Here is a 19500-nt window from a genome sequence, read left to right on the forward strand (position 1 = left end):
AAGCCGGGACTCCTTAGCCTTTCGGATCCTCAGAAGGCAGGCTCTGATTTGCCTTTCTAGCCCCACCAGCCTCAGGCTCCAGTGAGCCTCCCGAAGGGATCACAAGGGTGTCTCCAACTTTTCTGGGTTCATGCTCCCATCATGCTGCTCGGTCAGAATGCCCTTTCCCGCCTTCTATCCGCCTCGGTCCCATCCTGCCTCAGGCCTGCTTCCAGCTCCTCTGTCCTCCTGGAAACTCCTCTGGATCATCTGGATCCTCGCTAATATCAATAAGCATAATTGCTCTTTGAGTGCCTGCCACAGGCCAGGTGTTTGACAAGCCTTAACACATTTCATTCCTTCAGTGAACTTGCAAGGCAAGCACTACCATGGGCATTTTGTAGGGGAGGACATCGGGTTTGAAGGGGTTAAGGAAATTCCCTGAGGTCATGCAGCTAGCAAAAGACAGGACAAGCAAGCAACTCTTGGCTTTGAACCTGCCAAGGCTTACCCTGTTTTCACCGATGGGCAGGCTGGGAGGCTGACAGCCACTTTCCGGAGGACCAGGAACCAGAAAGTCATGTTTTTAGGTGGCCAGGGCCAGGGGAGGCTTTTCAGGAAAAGGTCAACCGACGAAGGGCTTCTTTTCAGCGTCTTTATAGCCAGAGTCTCCTGGAACCCAAAAGAGACATGAAAATAATGATCGTCGTCAACACAACTCATTAAACCACTGCTTTGGGTCAGAATTCTTTCGAAACCTTTTGACAGGTACACACTGCTGTCAAGAAAAGTCTGCAGCATGCATGGACCTTCAGCCCTGAGACTGTGATCACAGGAAACATAGTGTTCCGTCTCCTAAGCAACCGTCCACCTCTCTCTTGCCATCGCGCCTGGCCCTTTGTATTGCCATGGGATCCTTGATGGCTGGAGTACAAATTCAAAATGCTCTTCAATAGCATCCAACATGGAGGAGCTATTGAAAAACACCCCTGGGCATCCTGGCCTTCTGTAGCACAAGGAGCAGAAAAGGACCTGAGCAGCAGGTGTCTGACCTATACTTCTGTTCCTGTTGACACTGATGGGTTGAGCAGGCCAGCTCATCCCACAGGCGTCCATCCATAGGCACACACGGACCTCGGCATGGTGACTGGCCGCTGTGGTCCCACCCGCACCCCTGCCCCCTTCTATTTTTAAAAAATATATTTTATTGAATTTTTACAGAGAGAAAGGGAGAGGGATAGAAAGCTAGAAACATCGATGAGAGAAAATCATCGATCAGCTGCCTCTTGCACACCCCCTACTGGGGATGTGCCTGCAACCAAGGTACATGCCCTATCGAACCTGGGACCTTTCAGTCCGCAGGCCGAAGCTCTATCCACTGAGCCAAACCGGTTTCGGCCCCTGACCCCTTCTAGGCTGAGATTTCCTCTCTCCAGTCCTGGTCACTTGGGGCATGATTCTTACCTTGTCGCTCTACGACCATCTATCTGCTCACTTGAATGCTCCGTCCACTAGGCTGCGAACTCCTGGAGAGCGATAACCATGCCCTCACGGCCATCCTCCTCGCAGTGATAGTTCACATTCTTCAGCACTAGCCGGGTGATGGGCACTGTGTTAAGCCTCCACGTGCATTGTCGGAATCCAGTCCAAACAACCCCGTGAGGCAGGCGCTCTTGGAGTTCCCTGGGGCCATTTGATTCTCAGCAAGGCCTCTCTTATTCTGAAAGCTCTTTGAAAAAAGCTACATAGAAGCATTATTTTCCCCCTTTAGCAAGGGCCTTGTCTTCCTGAGATAGAAACTTTTGGAAAGGGATTTTTAAAGAGCTGCAGTGCAATGTCAAAATAATAGGTAGGAAGTGTGGGGAGCTCAAAGACAGGCAGACCTAGATGTGAAACAGCCTCTAACAGGCTGCATGATCTTGGGCACATTCCCTCACCACTCTGAACCTCAGTGTGTGTTTTTGTTTGTTTGTTTTTTATTTTTTTGTTTAAAAAATATATTTTATTGATTTTTTGCAGAAAGGAAGAGAGAGGGACAGAGAGTTAGAAACATCGATGAGAGAGAAACATCAATCAGCTACCTCTTGCACACCCCCTTCTGGGGATGTGCCCGCAACCAAGGTACATGCCCTTGACTGGAATCGAACCCAGGACCTTTCAGTCCAGAGGCCGACGCTCTATCCACTGAGCCAAACCGGTTTCGGCTGTTTGTTTGTTTTTTAAATATATATTTTATTGATTTTTTTTTTTTTTTTTTTTTTTTTTTTTACAGAGAGGAAGAGAGAGGGACAGAGAGTTAGAAACATCTATGAGAGAGAATCATCTATCAGCTGCCTCCTGCACAGCCCCTACTGGGAATGTGCCCTCAACCAAGGTACCGTATTTTTCGGACCATAAGACGCTCCGGACCATAAGACGCACCAGTTTTTAGAGAAGGGAAATGAAGAAAAAAGATTCTGAAACAAATAGTGTCCTAAAATATTTTATGTGCATTAAAACCCAACATCACAGTCATAAACACATGTAATCAACCCTGTAAAGTAAACAGCAGCATTTAGAACTATTTTAGAGCCGGGCAAGCACACAGAGACCACACAGAGCCGGGCAAGTAAAAAAACATTTTTTTAAAAGTATATGTGTAGGCTATATTTGGACCATAAGACGCAGGGACTTTTTCCCCCCACTTCTGGGGGAAAAAAAGTGCGTCTTAGAAAAATACGGTATATGCTTTTGACCGGAATCGAACCTGGGACCCTTCAGTCCACAGGCCGACGCTCTATCCACTGAGCCAAATCGGTTTCGGCTGAACCTCAGGTTTTTTTTGTGTTTTTTTTTGTTTTTTTAATATATTTTATTGATTTTTTTTGCCCCCCTCCCTCCCTCCTGCACATCCCCTCCCTCCCCAGAGTTTTGTGTCCATTGGTTGTACTTATATGCATGTATAAAAGTCCTTCTGAACCTCAGTTTTAACAAACGTGAAGTGGGTATGATGAAACCTGTCTTGCGGTGTTGGGAAAACTAAGGAGATTATAGGCACAGAGTCTCAGTGTCTAGCCTGGTGCATGACCCATGGTAGATGTTTACGACATTACAATGATTATCATGATTTTCGTGGCCGATACTCACCCGTTAATACTAGAGAGTAAGCCAAGCTGGTGCTGAGCCTGAATTTATGTCAAGGCAGTTTTCAGTTCTCTACAAATAATTAGCCAATGTTCCCCAAGGCAGAGAACTGCTTCTCCCCTCATAAATTCAGCAATGGCTTAGCGTTAGAACATGAACTTGGCAGATGAGGATGTTGGGGTCCAGAGTGAAGATCATTTGCGTCATCAGAAGATTCACGGGACCCGCTTCAGATGAGGGTCACCGTGAAAACTCTTGCTATGGGTCAGGAGTTCCACAACCATCCGGAGCTCCTGGTCCAGGCGGCTGGGAGGCCTGAGGAGCTGCCCCCGAGGACAGAAGCAGAGGTGGGCAGAGAGCCCTTGGCCATGTCTTCTGGGTAAATCCAAAGGCGAACTTTGGAAATGCTCATGAACAACAGCTCTTGCTGTGTTTCAGGTTGCATCTGGCTGGTCGGCCTAGTCATTCCCGGGCCCAGGCATCTGCCAGTGGCCTGCAGGATGTAGCCAGCCCCTGCCTAGGATTCCAGGCTGGGCTCCTGGGCTCCTGCCAAGTGCCTGGGGCAGTCACAAGATGACTTGGGGGCTGAGAGATAAGAAGCTTAGACAAATGTCTTTAACCTCTCCCTGGCTTTCCCATATCAGATGAAAGCTTCTAGCAAAGACACAGCCTCCAAGATTCTTTACTGGGGAAGCACTGGAGGCGAAAGGACCCTTCAGATTCTTGGAGAGCCTTCTCTCCATCTGGCAGTCACCATGCCTTTGGTCTCGGCCTGGGCAGAGGAGAAGGGAGAAGGTTAGCCTCTCCCCCCCCCCCCCCCCCCCCCCGGTAGGGGGAACAAATTTATTTATAATAGATTGCTTTCTATACCTGGTAAGGGGGATGAAAGAGTTCTTACTGCCAGAAACCGGCTTGGCTCAGTGGATAGAGCATCGGTCTGCAGACTGAAGGGTCCCAGGTTTGATTCCAGTCAAGGGCATGTACCTTGGTTGCAGGCACATTCCCGGTAGGGGGTGTGTAGGAGGCAGCTGTTTCTCTCTTATCGACATTTCTAGCTCTCTATCCCTCTCCCTTCCTCTCTGTGGAAAATCAATAATATATATATATATATATATATATATATATATATATATATATATATATATTTTTTTTTTTAAAGAAAAAAGAAAAAAAAAAAAAAGAAAGAGTTCTCACTGAGGGTGGAAAACAGGAGAGACCACTGAAGAGCTAACCCTCTCAGTCAGGTTAGCAGCAGGGGCAGGAGTGTGCGCTCTGCTCTGACCTGGCTCCCAGGGACAGAGGTGGGGAGCCCCCAGCGGGCACGCTCAGGCACAGTTCTGCCGTGGGCCCTGGGCCAGGCCTCTCAGGCCAGGTCTCTCAGGCCAGGTCTGAGGAGCACCCATGTGTCTAAATTAAAATCTGTGAGGAGTGTTCCTTCTGTTTAGTCACCCCATCTCCACCCTCCTCTCCCCATCTTATCTCTCACCCGTCTAGCTATTATTTTGACATTGTATTGCCAATCTACACTTCAGTTCAAAAAGCATACCCACCTAATTTCTCAGGAATGACAAGCTCTTTTGCATTAAAGAGGGAAAATAGGATTGGTTGGTGTTTCTACCAAATAGGGTGGGTTGTTATTGTTTTTTTAAAGTGCTTTAAAAAAAAAAATCTCAGAATAAGATGTTCCCATTTGTTCTGATCTTCCTGGTCCATTCAAAATGTTTTTCAGACCTCCCCCCACCCCCACCCCCATGTGGCTCGGTGGTTGAGCACTGACTCATGATCCAAGAGGTCCTGGTTCTATTCCTGCTCAGGGCACATGCCTGGGTTGCAGGCTTGATCCCCAGTAGGAGGCGTGCAGGAGGCAACCAATCCACGTCTCTCTCTCCTCTCCCTCTTAAACAAAACAAAACATGTTTTTCAGAAACCCTTCATTCTGAAACCAGATTTTCTTTCCCCTCATACATTTAAAAAATATATATTTTATTGATTTTTTTTTTTTTTTTTACAGAGAGGAAGGGAGAGGGACAGAGTTAGAAACATTGATCAGCTGCCTCCTGCACACTCCCTACTGGGGATGTTACCTGCAACCAACATGCATGTCCTTGATCGTAATCGAACCTGAGACCTTTCAGTCCACAGGCCAATGCTCTATTCACTGAGCCAAACCAGTTTCAGCTCCTCTCACACATTTCAATAGAAGGTGTTTCTCTAACACATGGCAAGTCATCTTGGCATCTAGAATCAATCACTCCTCGTGCCCTTAATTAAATCTTCAAGTTGGAAACCAAGTAGTGAGATCCTTTATTCAAAATACCAAAAGGGAACACAGGTAGGTTTCATTGCTCATTGCAGATTGCCAGCCTCCCAGGACCTAACCCGCACTTGACAGCAGTGGACCAGGACCTTACTTCAAAGCCCTGGACACACTTTTACAGCCTGGGTGCCCCGGATGATGACAGAGGACCATCTCTGGTCATGAAAGATGTGAGTACGTTCTTTATACCAGATGGAAGCACCACCCCGGCAGTGAGCTATGTTTCTGTGTGAGTCTGACTTGAGACTCAGGCTGTCTTTTGTTATCACAAGGTGTGGTCTCCAACTGCAGGATTACAAGTCACCCTGTTATTGACAATATTTGAAAGGAGATTAGCTGGTGACTCACACGTCCGGCAGCCATATTTTGCAGAAGAGCGAGAGTCATGTGTGGTCATAAAAAAATGAAAATATTCTCACAAATAAGACTAACAATCTGTATTCTCTTCCCTGAGCGAGCTGTGTTCATTACCAGGAAAAACTCATCAATGCATTGCTTTCAGAATATATGCTATGTTTTTTTTGTTTTTTTTCTTCCATGAACTTTTTTTTTTTTTTTTTAATAAGGGGGAAATATCAATTTGTTTTTCATCAACACAGACTTCTGGAGTATAAACAAATAAGTGATATGTTACAGGGAAAGCCAGTACTGCCACCAGATGCCTATGAAAAAGAAACTTGATAATAACGCCTGTGGTCACCCTTAAACAGAACATGCAATGCAAAATTTAAGACAAAGATGGGAAACTGTGCAAGTCATAAAAAATCTAACTCCAGTTTTGGTGTTTGGCTACGGACAATGCTCAAGCCCACCGCTTCACTTTCCCTGTGTGCCCCACATCCGGACCAGCTGATGGAAAAGCACAGGTGCCTCCTCCTGGGGCCAGTGGGGCATCCAAACCATGTGAGGGCCAGTCAGTGAGCAAGAGGCCTCATCTAGCCCCACCGCTAGCCACAGTAACACCCCACGCCAGCCTCCCTTCCCTGCTCTTTCGATACGTTTATAGAGCTCCTTGGAAGGCTGCCTTGCACTCCCCAGAAAGCCTCAGAATGTGAGGAATCAACTTTTTCATAGCCTCTTGGCATAGGTGTTGCATCATTGGTTTTGACAACTGAACTGAATTGTGTGTGTATGTGTGTGTGGGGGGGGGGGGGCACGATCATAATACAATATGATCCTATTAAAAAGTTTTTACATATGTACACATGTTAATAACTAGAGGTCCGATGCACAAAAATTTATGCACTGGAGGGGTCCCCTCAGCCCAACCTGCTCCTCCCACAGTCCTAGAGCCCTCAGGAGATGTCCTACTCTCCCTTGGGGAGTGGGCCTAAACCACAGTCTGGACTCCCTCTGTAGGAGGCGTCTGGAATGATCAGGGAAGGTGCCGCCCTCATCATCCCACTGCTGCTGCTGCTGCTGCCACTGCCAGTTGCAGGGGCTGCAAAGCCTGAGCTCTGGACCTCTCAGCCCTGGGCCTCGCAGCTGCCTGAGCCCATGCCTGCCATGAGCCCAGTGGCACACAACGTTGCCTGCCCTGCCTGTGACCACTCCAGGACGCCCGAGCCACCATGCCAGCTCAGGCAGGCCCCTCTGCCTTTGTCTCCATCTCTGCTTCAGGCCTCACCTGTGCACAACCTCCTCCTATCTGGTCATGACCCCTTATGGAGTCCCAGCCTAATTTTCATATTACCTCTTTATATAGAGAGAGTATAATTGTCAGCGGAAAACAAAACCACACAGAAATACACTGAAACATTGACAGTGATTATCTCTGAGCAGTAGGAGGATATGGGTAGTGTTTTCCCTCTTCATATATCTCTGTATTTTCTAAAATTCCTGCTATAAATATGTATTATTTTACATGTAAGAAAAAAGTAGTAGCATGTAACAATCTACAATAGCTAGAATTTGAAAACAGCCTAGGTGCCCATCAGCAGATGATTGGATCAAAAAACTATGGTACATCTACACAATGGAATACTATGCTGCCATAAAAAAGAAGGAATTCTCATCATTTGCAGCAACCTGGATGGAACTGGAGAACATCATGCTGAGTGAAATAAGCCAGCCAATGAAAGAGAAACACCACATGACCTCACTCATTTATGGATAATAAAGAACATTATAAACTGATGAACCAAAAGATAGATATAGAGACAGTAAAGCAACAAGCAGACTGTCAAATTATAGCAGGGAGGGTAGGGAGATCTGGGGGAGATAATAGATCAACTGAAGGACTTGTATACATGCATATAAGTACAACCAATGGACATAAAACTCTGGGGAGGGAGGGTATGTATGGGGGAGGGGGGAATGTTAAAATATGTACACAGATAATAATTTAATGAAAAAAGGTAAAAATAAAATAAAATAAATAAAATAAGTAGTAGCATGCAATAAATGGTCAAGAATATTTTGTCTGACTCTTCCCAGGTTGCTCAGTTAGTTGGAGAGTTGTCTTCTACACCAAAAGGTTCCGGGTTCGATTCCTGGTCAGGGCACATACCTAGCTTTCTAGTTCTCTCTCTCAAATTAATAAAAATACATCCTCAGTGAGGATTTTTAAAAAAATTCTGCCTTAAGAGAAAAGAAGAAAAAAAAATGCTCAGATCATTTTGATTAGTTTTGTTAGCTTTACTAAATCCTGAAGAACATACACAGAAAAATCAAATCAAGCTTCACATGATCAATTCTTCCTCTCTGTCTTAAGACGAAGAAAAAGAAGCATAATTGCATGAAGTTAACTTTCAGCTTTTAAGAAAGTTTGAAATTAATCTCTGAAACTATTTGGATTAAAATCAGCATATGAAACACATTTCTGCTAACACACACACACACACACACACACACACACACACACGCACACACAAACAAGAACCCTTATCCTCAGAACTGAATGGCTGAACTAAACCCTTTTAACCTAGAATCATCTGAGAATGTTAATTAAAAATGTATTAACATTGGCATCCTATGTGTGTGTGGCCATTCCCTGGGAGACAGGCTGATCCTGAGAGAATTCCCCCAATCACCACCTGGGACAGGGTCTTGGGAGCTTGTTGAGCTACCCACCTGAGGAGAGAAGCATTCCTGTGGCCATACATCCTCTGGGGAACAAGGAGTTAATTGTGCTACCAGCAGAGAGGAGAGCCTGTGTAGATTTTGAGCTACATTAACCCTTTGAGGTCCCAGAGTGGCTTTCTCTGAACCCTTGGTAACTGGCAGGAAATTAAAGAGTCTCAAGAATTGGGGAGAGGGAGGAAAAGAGGTGTTACTCCATAGGGTGAACAGGCCGAGTTCTGATGACTAGTTTTACGTGGCATGTGGTAAAATGCCTTGTGAGTAGTCTTAGGAAGTGTCAGCGCACAAGCCCTGAATAAAAACCACAGTGATTCCAATGCAATACTGAGACTTACAGAACCCCTACCTGGCTGCTTTTGCGTGGGACGTCCTAAGTCTCCGCTTTACCCTTCCCTTCCCATCCCTTCGCACGCTTCTTTCCTTTCTGCCCAACCTAGAGAAAGGTGAGTCCGTTTGCTCTGCTCTAAAGGTAAGCTTTTGGCCCACTGGGTTTCTGGGTAAGTGTTTCACCGTCTCAGAAACAGGGCAAGGTAAGGCTGTGGGGGAGAGGGCTTCCTTAGCCTCTAGGCATCCAGAGGGAAGCCCTGGCTCAGCCTTTGCTTCACAAACAGCCATCCCCGCTCAGCCACAGGCCCCAGAGTTTTGAGTCAGCACTCTGGGCACCAGCTGAATCCAATATGAGCCTGCCTCCCGTTCAACAAGGTCCACACAACCTGCTGATGACAGTGGCTTGGCTTTTGCCAAGGAGAAAATTATGTAAATTAGAAGCTCGAGTGAGAACAGTACGTGTTAAGTCCTGTCGAGCTACAGTTGTCAGACCAAGTCTTGCATGTCACCAATGGAGCCAGGGCGAAAGCCAAGTCAGGCTCCATCACGCCATGTCTCCTAGGCACTCATCCCAGTCCCCATTCTTCTGGTGTTTGCTCGCTTCTCAGGGTCAGGGCCTGCACAGCGCTCCAGGAACTGCAGGGATGCAAGGCTCAGGGCCCCAGGGACACGGGAGAGCAGGACAGACTAGGCCAGTGGTCGGCAAACTCATTAGTCAACAGAGCCAAATATCAATAGTACAATGATTGAAATTTCTGTTGAGAGCCAAATTTTTTAAACTTACACTTCTAACTCCACTTCTTCAAAATAGACTTGCCCAGGCCGTGGTATTTTGTGGAAGAGCCACACTCAAGGGGCCAAAAAGCCGCATGTGGCTCACAAGCCACGGTTTGACGAACACTGGCCTAGGGGAAGAAAGGGAGACAGACAGCGGTGAAGGCACAGGCATCCAGAGAGAAGAGTGTACCTGCGAAAGCTCTTGTCCTGGGCCTGCAGTACAGCAGGCGAGCCGGCTGGCCCCTCAGCCCAGGATCCCCAGCCCACTCAGTCAGTGGGGCCATGCAGCCCAGCACCAGGTGTGAAGTGACCTGGGAGGCCCGGGAGAGCCTGCAGCTGCCTGGCTTCCCACAGGCCAGCACTGTGCCTTAGGGAAGTTTGCCTTGATTCTCTACTCTTTGTACTTATTGGTATTAAAACTATCCCAAGTCGTTCATTTCACTTTCAGAAACGCCCCAGGCCAGCAGCGTCTGTCCCTGGGAACTTGGCAGGAATATAGATCGCCAGGCCCCACCCCAGATGCACTGAATCAACGTCTGCAACTGAAGATGCTCCCAGGTGACTCCTGGGCACATTAAGGGCTGAGCCAGGGCCTCAATCATTTGGTTCTCAACGTGGCTGTACTTTGGGGAAGTTTAAAATGTACGGATTCCTGGGCTCTGTCTCCAGAGATTCTGACTTCATAATAGGGGCTGTGGCCCTGGGTATCAGGATTTTTAAATGATTCCAAGGTGATTCTAGCTGTACATTTTGAGAACCAAGAACTAAATTATTTTCAGATCTTTCCCTAGACTAGGGGATCTTGTAAAAATTCAGATTTTCATTGCATCATCCTGAAGGAATGAAGCTTCTGCAGTTCTGTGAGCCCCACGGGACAACAATGCTGCTAGTCTAGCCCAAGGACCTTACTTTGAGAAGCAAGGTTTTAAGACATATCAGAGTGACCATTTGGAAAGAAACACAGTGAAATAAACACAGAGGGAAAAAATCTAATTGTGCAATATCTGGACCCAAACAGTAGGACAGTATGGGAGAAAGAACTCAGATTCAGAAAAAATATATAAACAAATGGGACTATATCAAACTAAAAAGGTTTTCATAGCAAAGGAAACCACCAACAAAATAAAAAGACAACCTACTGAGTGGGAAAACATTCGCCAATGATATACATGATAGGGATTAATATCCAAAATTTATAAAGAACTCAATACCAACCCCCCCCCCCCACAATTCAATTAAAAAAGAGGCAGGGACATAAATAGATACTTCTCCAATGAGGGCATATAGATGGCCAAAATGAAAAGATGCTTAATGTCACTAAGGCAAACCATAGTGAGGTATTGCCTCAAACCTGTCAAATGGCTATCATCAGTCCTATCTAATAAAGGAGTAATATGTAAATTAACCATCACTCTACTACACCCACAAGCTATGTCCATCAGCCAATCAGGAGCAAATATGCAAATTAACTCAACAAAGATGGCTGCAGTTACAGAGTGAACAGGAGGCTTGAGTTTCTAATATAATTCCATTGTAGTCAGAGAACATACTTTACATGACTTGAATCTTTTTAAATCTATTGAGACTTGCTTTATGGCCCAAAATATGTTCTATATTTATAAAAGTTCTGTGTGTACTTATGAATGTAAATTTTGCTGTTGGAGTACTATATAAATGTAATAAAATTTGGTCAATAATGTTGTCTTATATTCTTACTGATGTTTCTGCCTACCTTTTCTATAAATAATGGTAGAGGGGTGTTGAAATTACTATGATTTTATATTTGTTTTCCTTGCACTTCTTTCAGTTTTGTTTCCTATATTTAGAAATTGTTATTAGTATAAACATTTAGGTGTCAGGTGGATCCTTAGGAATAGAGTCAGGAGGGTAAGGTGCGAGGTGTCCTTTCCCAGCAGCTGAGGGTTTACGATATATTGGTAATAGAAATCTGGAAAGTTAGGGGGGATGTTGTTCCTGTCCTCTGGATCATGGCACTGACCTTGTCCGAGGGCTGCAGTCCTGGGTTGGACTTCTTTATCAGGAAGTCACTGTACCTCATAGAGTGCCCCTGACAACACTTCGGTACTTAGCCACCAGCCTAACAATTTCCAGACTCTGACAGAGTTAGAGACCTCTCTCAAGATGGTATCCTATCAGTCTGCCCAGAAACATAAATCTTTCTTTCTTTACATACATGTATTCAGGTCTTTCTGTTTTATTTTTTAATATGTGTTTGTTGATTTCAGAGAGGGAGAGGGAAAGATAGAAACATCAATGATGGGAGAGAGTCATTGATCGGCTGCCTCCTGCACACCCACCCCTGGGGATTGAGCCCACAACCCCAGCATGTGCCCTGACCAGGAATCGAACTGGGACCTCCTGGTTCATAGGTCGATGCTCAACCACTGAGCCACACCAGCCAGGCTCTTTCCATTTTCTTGAGGCTCTCACACATGAAATACCTAATCACTCAGCCCCATTTCTCCTACACGAGGTGAGGAAGGCCTTCACTGAGGGTAAGGAAGACACAGTCCTGACGAAAGGTGTCAGAGGAAGAGGAATACCTGCCTATTTCTTCCGGTGGAATCTTAGCACTGACATTCTGACCCTCACATTGTCTCCCCACTGCCCCATCAGGGGTCAGCCCATCATTGGGCCTGCCATGGGCACAAGCTAAATTGTATACCAGAGATAACTTTTTGTTCTCTGTTTCATGAAAACTTTGCAATGATTCCATTTATAAGGGAGGGATTCCTCCCTCCCCTCCTTTTTTTGGGGGGTGGGGGTGGGTCTGTAATTAAAATACTCTCTATCTAAATCCTGAGTATATTGAAACAATGAACCAATGAATAGGCAGAAGCCAAGAGAGAGAGAGAGAGAGAGAGAGAGAGAGAGAGAGAGAGAGAGAGAGAGAGAGAGAGAGAGAGAGAGAGAGAACCAAATTATTGTGAAAGAAAGAAAAGCTAAGTCATCAAGTGAGTGCAGTGCTAGAGCAGAGACAGCCACAGATCTGGGTGTCTGAGCAGCAGCTGACCTATTAGATCAGACCATCCTCAGGCTGCCCGAGGGAGCAGCTGCCCCACCCGAGAGAGAAGTGGTGTGGACCACCCCCGCAGCAGGACTGACTGCTCAGTCACCTCCGAGAGGCTCAGCAAATCCATCCCTGTCTGTCCCACTCTCCTCAGAATTCTCTGCTTCTAGTCATCAATTCCCTAAACTTGCTTCTCTTAATCTGACCTAATTCCCACCCATCCTCCTCCACCCCCTCCCTAGAAAACCACTCCCTTCTGCTGCTGGCATTCCCAATCCCTGTGTGAGGTCAATAAATGCCTGTATTTCCCCTTCTTCTCTGAAGGTTCTAGTCACCTCCTCACTTACCTAAAAGCTGGTTGTGCTCAGGGGACTGGCCCTCCAGTGGACAAATTCCTTTCTCATGTGCCCGAGGTGGTTCCACAGCCTTACTTTACCCCGGGCCAAGTTTAGAGTGTCACTCCCCCTTCCCTCTTGTGAATGATCTGCTCCTTTAAGGCTCACCCCATCTGGTCATACCACTCTTCCTCCTCCAAGGTACAGCCCCCTTCTGGACTCAGGGACTGGGACATGAACATCAGTGGGGGACCATTATTTTCCTTTCCTCCTCATTTATTCTCAGTGAAACGAACTTTTACAAGCAACTCAGTTTTCTTCTGCATCCCTCCTCCTATAGTCTATCTGCCATTCTTCTTGGTGGCCTCAGCGTGCATGCTGGCAGTTCACCCACCCCCATGGACTCCGGATGTCTTGACTTCCTCGTATTTTCAGTGATGTTGTCTTCTCTTTTACCTCAGTTATCCACCAGGCCTTAGATCGTGGCATCAACAAACATGGCACCACATTTTCAAATGCTAATATCTCATTCTGACTGCAAATAGTACCCTTCCACGTTCCTTGCAGAAGTATCCTTCCTTCCAAAGTGCTTTGACCTTTGTATTGTGACCTTCAATCCACCCATTCTTCTTTACTCAAATCCACCATGACCCCTCATTACCCTTCATTTCTCTTATTTCTTATATCCTATGACTCATCGTGATAGTCTGTTCCTTATAACCCTAACATCTTTGCCACTGAATGAGCTTCAGAGGTTTAATAAACAGCACCCTCCTTCCTGCCTGAGTTGTGAGTCGAAAAATGAAAATCTAGGCAGATGGAAGCAAGTGATGTCATCTTTCTTACGGGAAGTTCATAGGGAATATGATTCAAACACAGGCTTTTCAAAATCAAGTCTCAGACACCTCGTCAGCCCTGTTCCCTCCCATCCCATGGGGTCCAGACTTTCTAAAGCTCATGGCTTAGAGCAGTACAAACCCTGTTTGCAGTGAGCTGCTGGATCCCAAGAGAAAGATGAGAAAGGGGTTGGCATTACATGCCTGCACCGATCCCAACCTCATCAGTGACCTCCCTCTCTCTACATGGGAGGAAACAGCAGGACTTGGGGGTACATTTCCCCTAATAACCTCTCTTTCTCCCTTAAACTTCCGGGGGTCATTTTCCTATCAGCATCAAAGCAATAGAAAGTAGTTTTCAAAGAACTTTTATAGATGTTATTTTATGTAATCATTATAAAAACTACAGGAGAGAAGCACCTATTTTACAGGTAAGAGAACTGAAACAATGCGAACTTACTGTCCTATGTTACAGTTGATATGCTAAACCCAATGTATCTGAGAGGAGGTTAATATATCCTTAGGATTCAGGGACTGGGGCATGAACATCAGTGGGGGGCCATTCTTTTTCTTACCATTGGACCTACATTGCCATTACTTAAAAAAAGAAAAGAGGTGTTAGTATTTATTTCCATAAAAAGTGCTGTCTCTTACCACATTTGTTATTGAAAAGGCAAACACACAAATATATATAAAAACTATGAATTCCCAGCACACTACCTTGCTCAAAGAAAGCATTTGATGTTGGTTGAATATGCATGTTTACCACACATCTAAAAAAAAGTCTTAAGAGCAGAGAAGTAATACCTAAACAATTACCTAATTTACATTATAAAGGCACTGACAGTACTTGAAGCCAAATGGTTAAGTTTAAAAAAAAAACATTTGAAGAAGCCCTTTGGATAATCAGCAACACAAAAATTAGATAATTTATCTTGTGTATTGGTATCTCTCTGCACCTCATTCTGCATCTGCCTGCCTCCTTCCCTCCCACTGTTTTATCGCTAAATTGGCCAAACTATTAAATTGCTAATTTTTAAAATATTTGTTGCACTTATTAAAAAAATAAGTATATTTAATGGAAAATTAGGTTAACTGCAACACTTCTGTATATTCCATTGCAGGTTCTAGTCAGTGAATAAAGAGGAAAAAATAAAAGGCATATAGATTTGGAAAAAAAAGTAAAATTGTCTTTATTGATATTTGTAGTTAACATTATATATGTAGAAAATCCTAGGGAAGCTTCAAAAAAGTTTAACAAGGTCTCAGGATACAAGATCAATATAAAAAAACCAATTGTATTTTCTACATATTAACAAACCATAAAAAACGAAATTAAAAATATCATTTATAACATAAATATGTAAACAATTAGGAATAATTTTAACAAAATATGTGCAAGACCTATACATGGAGAACTATAAAATATTGCTGAGTGAAATTTAAAAAGACCTAAAGAAATGGAGTGAGATACCATATTCATGTATTGGAAAACTCAATATTGTTAAGGTATCAATTGTCCCCAAACTTATCTTTAGATTCAACACTATCTCAATAAGAATCACAGCAGCTTTTTTTTTTTTAGTACAAATGGAAAATCTGATTGCAAAAGTTATTTAGAAATGCAAAGAACTTAAAATAGTCACAATACTTTTGACATAGGTAAAGAAAATTACTTGATTTCCAGATTTATTCTAAAGCTATAAAAATCAAGACAGTGTGGTACTGGAACCAGGATAGAGATATGACCATGAAACAGAATAGAGAGTCAAGAAATAAGCCCACAGATATGATGAATTGATTTCATAGAGGTGCTATTATAAAAAGGAAAAGACAGGGTGTGCTTTCCTCCCCACAGCAAATGATGTCAGAATAATCATATATCTATATGCAAAAACAGGATCCTCAACCTTTAACTTATATCATACACAAAATTTAACTAAAAAATGAAAGGATCAGAGGCCTAAAAGTAAGGGCTAAATGATAAGTTTCTAGGAGAAAACAGGAAAAAAAATCTGTGAGTTATGCAGATTTGAGATACGATATACAATGTGAATCATTAAAAAAAAAAAAAAAGGATAAACTGGACTCAACAAAATGAAAATGCTTGCTCTTTAAATATAGTTAAGAAAATGAAGAGACTAGCCTATAGGCTGGGAGAAAAATTTACAATCTGGAAGTATACCCAGAATAAAGAATTGGGCAAAAGATTTGAGCACTTTAAAAAGAATAATTGTAAGTGAAAAATAATTATGAAAAGATGCCCAACATCATTAATAATTAAGAAAATGCAAATTAAAATCACCTATTGGAATGGCTAACATGATAACAGTGAGAGTTGGTGAGGATTTGGAGCAATCAGCGCTCTTTTATACCGCTAGTGGGGATGTGAAATGGCAGAACTACTTCAGAATGAGTTTGGGCCGACATATGACCCAACAAATTCACTCCTAGGTATTTACCCCAAATAAATGAAAATATATGTCCACATGAAGGCTTGTGAACAAATGTTGATAGTAACTGTATCCATAATACACTGAAGCATGAGAACAACATGGATGTTTATTAATAATAACATATAAACCAATTGTGAAATAATCATTTAATGAAATATTACTCAGTGATAAAAAGAAATGGACTACTAATTACACAACATTGATGAATCCTGAAACATTATGCTAAGTAAAGGAAGCCAAGAACAAAAGAAGAAATATAGATACTAGTATATATGATTTCATTTACATGAACATTTAGAAAAGACCAATCTAATCTTTAGGGACAGAAGCATATCAGTGGTTGTCTGGAGTCAATGTGTCTATGGGGGACTGAATGGGAAGGGGATAACGGGAACTGATTTAGGTGATGAAAGTCCTGTGCCTTACTGTGATAGCAGTGGTGTGGTTATATACATTTGTCAAACCTTAGAGAACTGTATACTTAACATGCACACATTTTATTCTACGCAGACTATACCTTAGTGAAGTTGATATAAATGAGAAATATTGAGTGAGCTTCAGCATTTCCAGGTTTGTTTTTTCATTCAAAATATTTTTCCCTTTTGGGCCTTCCCAGACAACTCCACAAATCTTTGTTGGTAAAATAGTTGTGTGACTTTGGACAAGTAAGTTGTTATTAAGAACTGAGCAAATTTCCTCATCAGTAGAATGAGTGGATTACGCTATTAGATGATTTCATCCATTCATTCAAAAAACATTAAAGCCCACCATGGAGTAAGCACTACACCAGGCTCTAGACAGATAGAGTTGAGAAAGAAACTGTTTTTCCTTAAGGAGTCACAGTCCAGTAGAAGATAAAGACAATCACATAGTATAAGATTATGGTACAACTATGTATAGTTAGGGTATGAGGGTAATTCATAAGAGAAGCAGTCTTCCCTGATGATGCAACACCTGAGTTGGGTTTTGAGGTACCAGTAAGAGTTACATTAAGAGGAAAGAGAAGGTGTTCCAAGCACAAGGTGCTGTATGGGCGCAGGGCCAACGCAGAGAGACATACTATGTGATCAAGGTACTTCAGGTAGTTTAGTAGGTCTGGAACATAGAATTCATGCTTATAAGCTCAGGGTGGGTATTGATTTAAAAAGTTAAAAAAAAATTCCTCTTGCTTAAAATATTAGACAGGAGTCCCACCAAACAATGATTCTCATCATGATACAATGGATCGCCTAAATAACTGTACTTTGTTTAGGGTCCTCTCTGGTGCAAAGAGAATCTTTTGGCTCCGGTGATGAAATAGTCCAGGGGTAGACTGGTGGAGTGTGACCTGGACATCAACAGGTCAACAGAACAGCTTTTCATCCTTCCCATTCCTAGGCTGCAGCCCATCCAGACCCTATATCGAGCTTCCCTGAATGATTAAACCAAAGCCCCGTAATCAAGTTTCATTGGTCCTCACTGGTCTGAGATTTTGCACTGATCCTGAAGCAATCCCTGTGGCTAGAAGGTTAGCATACGGTGGCTGGCTTGGTGAGGACCCAGAGGTCCTGGGGGTAGGAGTCAGCCTCACCTGAAGTTCACAGGGTAGGGGGTAATTACCAAATAAACAATAGAGGAGAAATGATGTTTTAAGAAAAACAGATCCTTACAATTTTTAGAACAGGTCCTGGGATACGAATGCATAAGGACAATTCTCTTCTTTCATATTCCATACTAGAGATAGTCCATGGAAACTGACTTGAGAATAAAGTGATGTGAGAATCAGAACATGTATACAAAAAGCCATCACTCAATATTCCAAGCACCAGGTGAGTGGATGAATAGTTTTATGAGAACAAAGAGAAGGGCCTAATTAATTCTAATTGACAGCTCCAGGTGTCATCACAATAAAGATGTTTGAGTGGGGTCTTCAGAAAGGGAGTTCCTGATAGACAAAGTGGATGGGTTTGGCTGGTTGAGGATCAGCGTGTAATCTGTGAGGCTGAAGTGCAGGATCGTGGAGCAGTGTGGGAGCACAGCAACGGACAGACCAAGCTGCAGAGAATTTCCCTACTTTGCTACAGAGCATGGACTTTATCTGTAAGCAGTGGGGCACCATTTAACTTAAGCATGTAAGTGGCCCGTTGAATCTGTATAGACTAGTAGAGAGCTGTGGGACTAGAGTAAACATTTCCTGAGATAAGAAGGAAGGAGATAAGTATAAAGGGTCTAAAGCTAAGTTGTGAAGTGGAGGGCTGTGAAGGAGTTCAAGGAGGCTAATGGCCTCTGTTCTATGAAATAGAAAGAGTACTTGCTGAGTGGAAGGGGGTGCTGTGCAGCTAAGATAAGCTGGAAATTTCAATTAGCCAGCATGCTGCATTACCAAATGTTCTGATCAAGAAGACTGTTCAATAAGCTCTTCTAAAAGGTCACACATATTTCATTAGTGGGTGAACTGAAATCCAGAAGAGCCAAATATAGCTTAGTCTCTGAGTCTATTTCACCATCAGTGCAATGCCGTAGGTAGAATGATTACATAAGCATCCCTGGTCCCTCAGATCCTGGTGAGCACCGGCAGAGCAGATGTGAGGAGGTGTTCGAGGATGGCAGGAGTCAGTGAGGAGAATGCAGAAGGAAGGAAGCCAACAGAGGCAGTGGAGGAGGAGCAGTTAGAGATGGAGTGGGCAAAGCAGCAGACTGCCCTGAATGCAGTATTCTAAGACGCATCCGAGAGCAGCGCAGGGCTGAGGGGTTTGCGACAGCAGCAGAACGCCTGTGGCCTCCAGAACTGGCTGGAGTCACCTGTTCCAAATGCAAGGACCTTACTATGCCCTGATACGTTCGTGGTTTTTTTTTTTTTTATAGACACCACCTCACATAATCAAATAAAACCATACAGATGCTAATGAGGATGGACAGTCTTCACATGCTAGCTTCCACCACTTGACCTCAAAATGCCATCGTTAAAATTAATTACCAACATTTTATATTGGCTTGGTGCGTTGCAGTTTAAAAAGTCCCTTTCAAATATATTTTCTCATTTGCTCTGACTTAATCCTGGAAGGTACACAGAGCAAAGACAATCATTTCCTGCTACCTGTGCTCCTTGCCTGCCCCTTAATTGCAGATAAGAGAGTAAATTATCAAGGGACTCATAGGAAGAAACAAAGCTAGCCACCCTAGTGTTTTTCTACTAGACCACAAGCTGCTTTTAAAAAGGCTTATGAATACTCTCATAAAGAAAGAGGCCAATGATGGA

Source organism: Pipistrellus kuhlii, unplaced genomic scaffold, assembly GCF_014108245.1.
Source record: "Pipistrellus kuhlii isolate mPipKuh1 unplaced genomic scaffold, mPipKuh1.p scaffold_m20_p_1, whole genome shotgun sequence".
Classification (NCBI taxonomy): domain Eukaryota; kingdom Metazoa; phylum Chordata; class Mammalia; order Chiroptera; family Vespertilionidae; genus Pipistrellus; species Pipistrellus kuhlii.